This window comes from Sinocyclocheilus rhinocerous, unplaced genomic scaffold (assembly GCF_001515625.1).
Source record: "Sinocyclocheilus rhinocerous isolate Xijiao unplaced genomic scaffold, SAMN03320098_v1.1 scaffold2743, whole genome shotgun sequence".
In the NCBI taxonomy this organism is placed as follows: domain Eukaryota; kingdom Metazoa; phylum Chordata; class Actinopteri; order Cypriniformes; family Cyprinidae; genus Sinocyclocheilus; species Sinocyclocheilus rhinocerous.
In genome coordinates, this window is record NW_015663513.1 from 380,205 (window position 1) to 388,449 (window position 8,245).

At 39.3% G+C, this 8,245-nt stretch overlaps 1 long non-coding RNA gene across 1 annotated transcript in view; it reads right to left on the bottom strand.

The window, feature by feature from the left end:
- Window positions 1-8,245, bottom strand: part of LOC107728968 (uncharacterized) — an 18,157-nt gene that overhangs the window by 5,584 nt on the left and 4,328 nt on the right. Inside the window, exon 2 of the long non-coding RNA XR_001638532.1 lies at window positions 7,988-7,993. This is a non-coding gene — a long non-coding RNA (uncharacterized LOC107728968). The remainder of the gene's footprint in view (window positions 1-7,987; window positions 7,994-8,245) is intronic.

Below are 8,245 nucleotides of genomic sequence, written 5' to 3' on the forward strand. Positions count from 1 at the left end.
AGATTTTCTATAGGATTGAGGTCTGGAGACTGGCTAGGCCACTCCATGACCTTAATGTGCTTCTTCCTGAGCCACTTCTTTGTTGCCTTGGCGGTATGTTTTGGGTCATTGTCATGCTGGAAGACACATCCATGACCCATCTTCAGTGTTCTGGCTGAGGGAAGGAGGTTCTTACAGTACATCTTACAGATTTTACAGTATATGTCCCCGTCCATTTGCCCCTCAATGTGGTGAAGTCGTCCTGTACCCTTAGCAGAAAAACAGCCCCAAAGCATAATGTTTCCACCTCCATGCATGTCTGCTAAATGACTTGATGTAAATGTAAGACAATGTTTGCATCCGTTAATATTAATTGCTGGAGAAAACTGGTTAATTTTGAGCTTTTTGTTTGCATCCGTTAATATTAATTGTTGGAGAAAACTGGTTAATTTTGAGCTTTTTGCGCTATTTTAATCTTTCGGGTTTAAAATCTACATCATGTTGACGGCACAGTTTGTGACATGGCAAATGACTATAGTATTTCGATGATGCATCTGTGTCTCATAATTATTCATGCGTGTTCTTATCCTATAAGAAGACACTTCACTTAATTATTCACAACAGCATGTGTTGATTTGGTATGACAGACACTTCAGACTGTCAGATTGCGTTACATTAACTGAGAGAAACGTTCATGGATCATGGAGGATGTTTGTTTTTGTTTTGTAAGAGTTCGGAAACCCGCGATTCATTCAGTGAGTGTAACCGGATTTTACAGCTCCTTCACACAACCCATCAAAAGGATTATAAACACAGCAAAATAAGCCTTTAAAGTTATTAGAGGTGCAACAGTGCATTCATATATATGTTTTCGATGCAGAGTGCAAATGGCTGTGCATTAATTTGTGTTTTTAACTCTATGTGAGCGAAATTAAACTGTCTGAACCCAAAGCTTTGTGTGTTGTCGCTCTTTCCTCCTCCCCCTCCGCTCCGCTCCGCAGTTGTCAGGATTCTGGACTAGGGCTGGGTATCGTTCAAAATTTTTCGATATCGATACCGATACTGGACTGTTCTGTGTCGTGCTTTGCCCCTGTTTCTGGTCCTGTGTTTCCTTATTTGATCCTTCCTGTTTCCATTAGGTTCCCTGATTAGTTCATAATTTGTTTCCAGCTGTGTTTAGTTAATTATCCTCATTTCCCTGTATACTTAAATACTAGTCTGTTCAGTTTGTGTTTGTCAGGTCAACTCGTTCTCTACGTGTGTTGGCTCAAGCTCCTATTGTGGATTATCTCCTGTGTTTCGTGATTAAAGACTGTTAAACGTTTCCTCGTGACTCCAGCGTGTTCCCTGAACAGCGTAGCGTGACAGAAGACCTGAGCAAAACAGTAACCTCCTTGTGTTTTCCCCTCCGTTTGTTTTCTCATTTTTCCCAGTATCTTTTTTTTCCGTTGTGTTCCCTGGATGGATGCCCTTCTTCACCCCGAATACCTCCTCCTCCTGCTGGAGCAGGGGGACAAAGCTCTCGAGGTCCATACTAGACTGTTCCAGCTGCTAGCAAGCACCACCAGCAACCCGGACGACGCGCTCTGTGTGTTCTACAACGCCAGTCTAAACATCGAGTGCAGAGCGCTGTCGTCCGAAGATTGTCCTCGAGAGGATTTCGGTGCGTTTGTGGAGTGGATTCTGGCGAGAAACGGGTCACCTCTCACCGTCACTCCCGAGGATGATCTCGCCAGATCCACTTCAGACCCAGAGACCAGCCCACCATCTACCCGCTGTGCGGAGCTAAAGCCCGAGACCACTGATGACGGAGAGCCAATTCCCGCCGCGATCAGCAAGCCAGCGCAATGCCGAGCGACTGAGCAGAGGATCGCCCCGGTGGTAGAGCTAAACTCGGCAGACCAGGTGCGAGAGCCGGCGACAATGCCCGCCACGAGGGAGAAAGCCGCGGACGGTGTGAGCGCGGAGAGGAGCTCCGCCCCCTGCACCGCGGCTGAGGGTAAGCTGAGTATGGTGCGGCGAAAGTGCCAAACCGAAGAGGAGAGGGCTCCAGTCCCCGGTCCTAGTCTGTTCCGTTTGTGTTTGTCAGGTCTACGTGTGTTGGCTCAAGCTCCTATTGTGGATTATCTCCTGTGTTTCATGATTAAAGACTGTTAAACATTTCCTCGTGACTCCAGCATGTTCCCTGAACAGCGTAGCGGGACAGCAGTGCACCACGCCCACTTTTGAAGCATTTTTTTTAAAACTGTGGTGACAACTAACTGGTGCTGAAACAGGGGGCTTCATGACCCTTTAGGACCTTTCACACTTGAAATAGTTAACCCTGGGTCATTCTAAACCCAGGTAAATGGATCCTGGGTTATCATGTTATGTTTTACACTGCTCATACTTAACCTGGGGTTAACAATTAATTTTGGTTATTTTATAATCATACATGTCACACTGTACATTGCTTAACATTGGGTTACTTATTTTATTTGCGGTGTCAACAGTCATGATTGGATAAACAAAAAACATTTGGTTTTCGACCAAAATGGGTAAAATTCAACAATTTGGATATGGAGTGACATTGAAATCCTCATATCTCTGGGACTGAACTATATAGGGCCTTAAAAATGAAGATTCCAAAATAAAAGTTTGGGTCACACTTAATTTTAAGGTTACATTTTTATTATTAATGTCACTATTTGTTCTATCCAAATTAATTATGTCATCTCGCTTAACTTCTGGCTCTTCCATAACTTTAGAAATAATATAGTCTGACCTGGTAGCTTTGCTACCCACAGTACTGAATTTCCATTTCAATTTCATACAGATCAAACACTGCCTTGTTGCAGCTTAGCCAGGGAAGACGCCTCTGGGAGTCATCCTCGTTTTCACTTATTGGCCTGGAGTCACTAGCCCAGTGGTCTGTGACATTCCATCTTGTGGTCAAGTGAGAAGCAATTCCGGCACTGACTTTTATGGAGATAACAGCTCTGTGTTATTCCATCCTGCCAATTACACCAAAATGTTAGATCATGCCTCCGAGCCGAAAATATCAGTTCAGAAATATCCATCCCTGGACACCAGATCCTGTCAGAAAATATCCATTCTATCTGGTAACAGTGCAGCTAGTCAGCAAAGTTGTCTAATACCCTAAATCCATTAACATCAAGTCTTGTCTGGTAGCCAGAACCAGTGTTTTGTCTGGTACCCAAAACTGTATTAACAGTCATCTATCAACCAAGAAGTTGACTGAGTAAAGCTAGAGAAGACCAGAAGCAGGAGACGAAGTGAAGATGATAAAAAAAGGAGCAGAGTTTATGCAAGTTGTGTCTTGGTTGAGTATGTCTCAATGCTTAGACTTTGTCTGACCAGCACAAATCCATCAAGTGTTATTATACCACAAGCAATAGTAATGGAAAATTACTGCTTCACAACATCATCCTGTGATGTAAAAAACCTTGAAATGGAGACATTCCCTCATCTCTTATTTGTGAAGACAAATATCCCTTGAAACCATGCAATCATAGGATTAAACAATAATGGAAAATAATATAAAATAAAGTAATATAGTATAAATGGATAACCAATGAATGAATCAATTAAAGGAGTATATAAATGGTTTAAGTGATGGTTTAAGTGGTTTAAGTATTATAAATGATTAAATGGAATAATAAAATGATTGAGTGAGTGAGTGAGTGAATGAATGAATGAAAATAAAATGAATGAAATAAAGTAAAGAAGTAAAGTAATAGAAAGAAGCAACACACACACACACACACACACACACACACACACAGGTTGCTAATAAGAATGCTTAGATCCTTCACTAACTACAACTTTTCCTTCAATAAACTTCCAATTTGCTGCTTATTAATAGTTAGTAAGGCAGTTATTAAGTCAAGGTATGGGGAAGAATTAAATTTAAGTTGCATTGGGATGCCAATATCATTTGTTTTAAAATTAAACCATACAGGCCTTTAAAAATGAAGATTACAAAAATTGAATTTAAAAAAGGCTGCATGCAAAGTGATCCACAATAGTTTTTTTTTTTACCACTGAAAATGTATGCAATTTAATAATTTAGTCATGAAGCCACTTTGAAATCCTTCTTGAAGTGGACCATATAGAGCTCTTAAAAATGAGATACCAAAAGAAAAGTTAGTTAAAAATGAAAATCTAAAAGAATATTTAGATATCTTTTATACCTCTTGATTTACAGGGGTTCAAACTTTGTGAGGAAAAAACAACAACAACAAAACAAAAAAACAAAAAAAACTGGAAGCGCTTTCCCATTTTGAACTGTTGGTATTTGCAACAAAGATGGCTGAAGTCTATGGATTTTTCTAACAGACCTACCAATTTCTATGTAAAAATAAAATAATCATCCTGCCATCTTTCTAAAGTCATATTACCCCCCCTGTAAGTTACCTCCAGATCTAAGTTGAAAATTCATATTCATAAAATTCAGGTCATTTTGACCCTCCCCTACAAAACAGTGGATTAATGTGCCATCGCAAGGAGGTTTGGTGTGTCTCTCAGTACAGTTTCAAGAGTGTAGAGGATAGGGCTGCACGATTAATCAAAATTAAATCGCAAATGCGATAAATCGCGATTAGGCAGAAGCTGCGATTGTCATGCGTATCTTTTAGTGAAGCACGGTTCTGTGACCAGTAGTAAATCTCCATCCGAAGGCCAGAGGGTGCTCTCTCGCGGAAAATCCAAATATGCCACACAGAAGAAATCCAGGAAATGCTTATCACTGCAGCTGAATAAATAGAAGATTTAAAGGGTTAGTTCACCCAAAAATGAAAATTAGCCTATGAATTACTCACCCTCAAGGCATCCTAGGTGTATATGACTTTCTTCTTTCAGACGAATCCAGTCAGTTATATTAAAAAATGGTCTTTGATCTTCCAAGCTTTTTAATGGCAGTCAGTGGGTGTTGCAGTGCATCAGTCCAAAATAAGTTAAATAAAGCGCATCCATCCATAATAAACAGTGCCTCACATGGCTCCGGGGGGTGAACAAAGGCCTCCTGTAGCGAATTGATGTGTTTTTGTAAGAAAAATAACCATATTTAAAGGGGTCATATGATGCGATTTCAATTTTTCCTTCCTCTTTGGAGTGGGATGGCTTGAGGGTGAGTAAATAATGGGCTAATTTAATAAATAAACACAGGACTAATAAACACAGGACTCCGACAATATATGGTTTATCTGAGTTTGTCTTATTATAATTTATATTATAATAAAGTATATAATAATGCAATGCTAATCAACACAGCCTTTATAACGGCTTAAAATACTATGAAATATTGCGTGCCTTAATTATTCTGTTTAAGAAGCCACATCATCTCAAAGAACGATTTATTTCAAACACTCGACTGACATGAAGTGAGTTTGGAGTAAAAACATGTTATTAAATGTCGTATTTTCACGTGCCTTCAGATGGAGCAGCATTTACTACACAGAGCCGTAGTTCACTGACAAGCTACGCAAACAGCTTTCATAATCGCAGAACGTTATCTTCGATTTCATTATCGCGCGATTATATCGTCTGCGATTATGAACGCGATTTTGTGTAGCTTGTGTACTACACATAGCCGTAGTTCACTGACAAGCTACGCAAACAGCTTTCATAATCGCAGAACGTTATCTTCGATTTCATTATCGCGCGATTATATCGTCTGCGATTATGAACGCGATTTTGTGTAGCTTGTCAGTGAACTACGGCTCTGTGTAGTAAATGCTGCTCCATCTGAAAGCACGTGCTGGAGATTTACTACTAATCACAGAACCGGCTTTACTGACAAGATGCGCATGACTATCGCATTCGATTAATCGTGGAGACCTAGTAGAGGAGTTACCAGGTGATGGGCCATTATTCAAGGAGAGCTGGTCAGAGTTGTAGAAGGGCAACATCCCAGCAGAAGTACTGGTATATCTGTTCTTCTGTGCGAGGAGGAAAAGGAGGAGCACTGCCAGAGACCTAAAAAATAACCTCCACCAGACTACTACTGTAGTGTGCATGTTTCTGACAAACTGTCATTGCTCATTCTGACAATGCTCATTCTCAGGTTCACTTTGAGCATGTGACAGACGTGAAAGAGTGTGTAGATGCCGTGGAGAATATTAAGCTGCCTGCAACATCATCCATCATGACCAGTTTGGCGGTGAGTCACTGATGGTCTGGAGAGGAATATACTTGGAGAGTCACACAGACCTCCACGTGCTACCCTTACTGCTTTTAGGTACCGGGATAAAATCCTCAGAGCTATTGTTAGACTTTAGGCTGGTGCAGTGGGCCCTGGGTGATAATGCTCATTCTCGTGGCTGGAGTGTGTAGGCAATTTCTGGGAGTGCATACAGGCACATGGGGGCCATACACACTACTGACTGACATTATGAGTTACTGTGGTGAAATTCATGCAAGTTGGATCATGAACTTGCATGATGGCATTCATTCAAAATATTAAAAGAGTGCACATCCAGTAAAATAATGCAGCTTAAATCTATTGGAGAAATCTGATATTATGAGGACTAGCAAGTACTCGATCAGCTGATTCAGATGTTTAATTAGGGTTGGATTTTAGGAATTTATACAATACCAAGGCTCGAAATTGCGACCATTTTCATCACATATGCTCCCGGCAACGTCGGTCCTGGAGTGCCGATGTCCTGCAGAGTTTAGCTCCAACCCTGAAAAAAAACCTCACTTGTCTGTTGCCTCAGTAATCCTGAAGTCCTTGATTAGCTTGTTCAGGTGTGTTTGATTAGGGTTAGAGCTAAACTCTGCAGGACAGCGGCACTCCGACGTTGCCTATCCCTGATATAGTTAATCAATATCACAAGAAGAGTGCTGTTTCCTCCAAAAATCAGCCTGATTACAAATGTGATATTGATTTTATACAACTGTTCAATAAAAAAAGAAGTTAATATTAAGAGACTTACGTTTTAGACAATATATTAACTATTTTTGCTCCATTTCGCCAGCAAAAATAATTCCAAGCACAGTCACAGCGCTGTTTTGCGTCTCTGAGCAACATGACGGCGTTTCGTTCCTGAATGAATCATTCGTCAAATGATTCGGTTCAATCGCAATGACTCACTTATTAACAGTGACTTGCTGACACCTGCTGGCGGTTTTAATTTCACATTTAAAGTTTCAAATATTTCAAATATCAGTATTCAACGTTTTATGTTTACAATATTAAAATATTATTTATGCATGTGTAACTGCAGGCTAAATGCATTCATGTCCTGCATTAATCAGTGTGTAAATGCATCTAAATGCCATTTCAGATGCATCTTCTGTGTTTCCTCTGCATTGCAAAGATGAATTTTGTTGATTGATACTTTCATTTGCTTGATAACAGCCCAAATGTCTTATCATAATTGACTGATTAAATATAAGAATTTGACTCAAATGATAATGCACACTTTTAGAAAAAATGGCTTTAAGGTAAAAATGACCATAAAAGGTAAAAATCTATTTAAACTTATTGGAAAAGATTCATTTCTGTCACTGCTGTGAACTGACCACCACACAGAATATGAATATTAAAAATTTTAGGAGTCAGCTGTCCACTGTAGTCCTTAAGATATCAGCACAGTAACACTCAGTCAAATTATTGTTATCGATAAAATCCCAGAAAATATAGAGATATAATTTTTAATGCGATATTGATTTTATACAACTGTTCAATAAAAAAGAAGTTAATATTAAGAGACTTATGTTTTAGACACTATATTGCCTGTTTTTGCTCTATTTCGCCAACAAAAATAATTCCAAGCACATTCACAGCGCTGTTTTGCGTCTCTGAGAAACATGAGGGTGTTTCCTTCCTGAATGAATTTTTCGTTAAATGATTCGGTTCAATCGCAATGACTCACTTATTAACAGTGACTTGCTGCCACCTGCTGGCAGTTTTAATTTCACATTTAAAGTTTCAAATATTTCAAATATCAGTATTCAACGTTTTATGTTTACAATATTAAAATATTATTTATGCATGTGTAACTGCAGGCTAAATGCATTCATGTCCTGCATTAATCAATGCCATTTCAGATGCAGCTTCTGTGTTTCCTCTGCATTGCAAAGATGAATTTTGTTGATTGATACTTTCATTTGCTTGATAACAGCCCAAATGTCTTATTATAATTGACTGATTAAGTATAAGAATTTGACCCAAATGATAATGCACCGAAAAAATGGCTTTAAGGTAAAAATGACCATAAAAGGTAAAAATCTATTTAAACTTATTGGAAAAGATTAATTT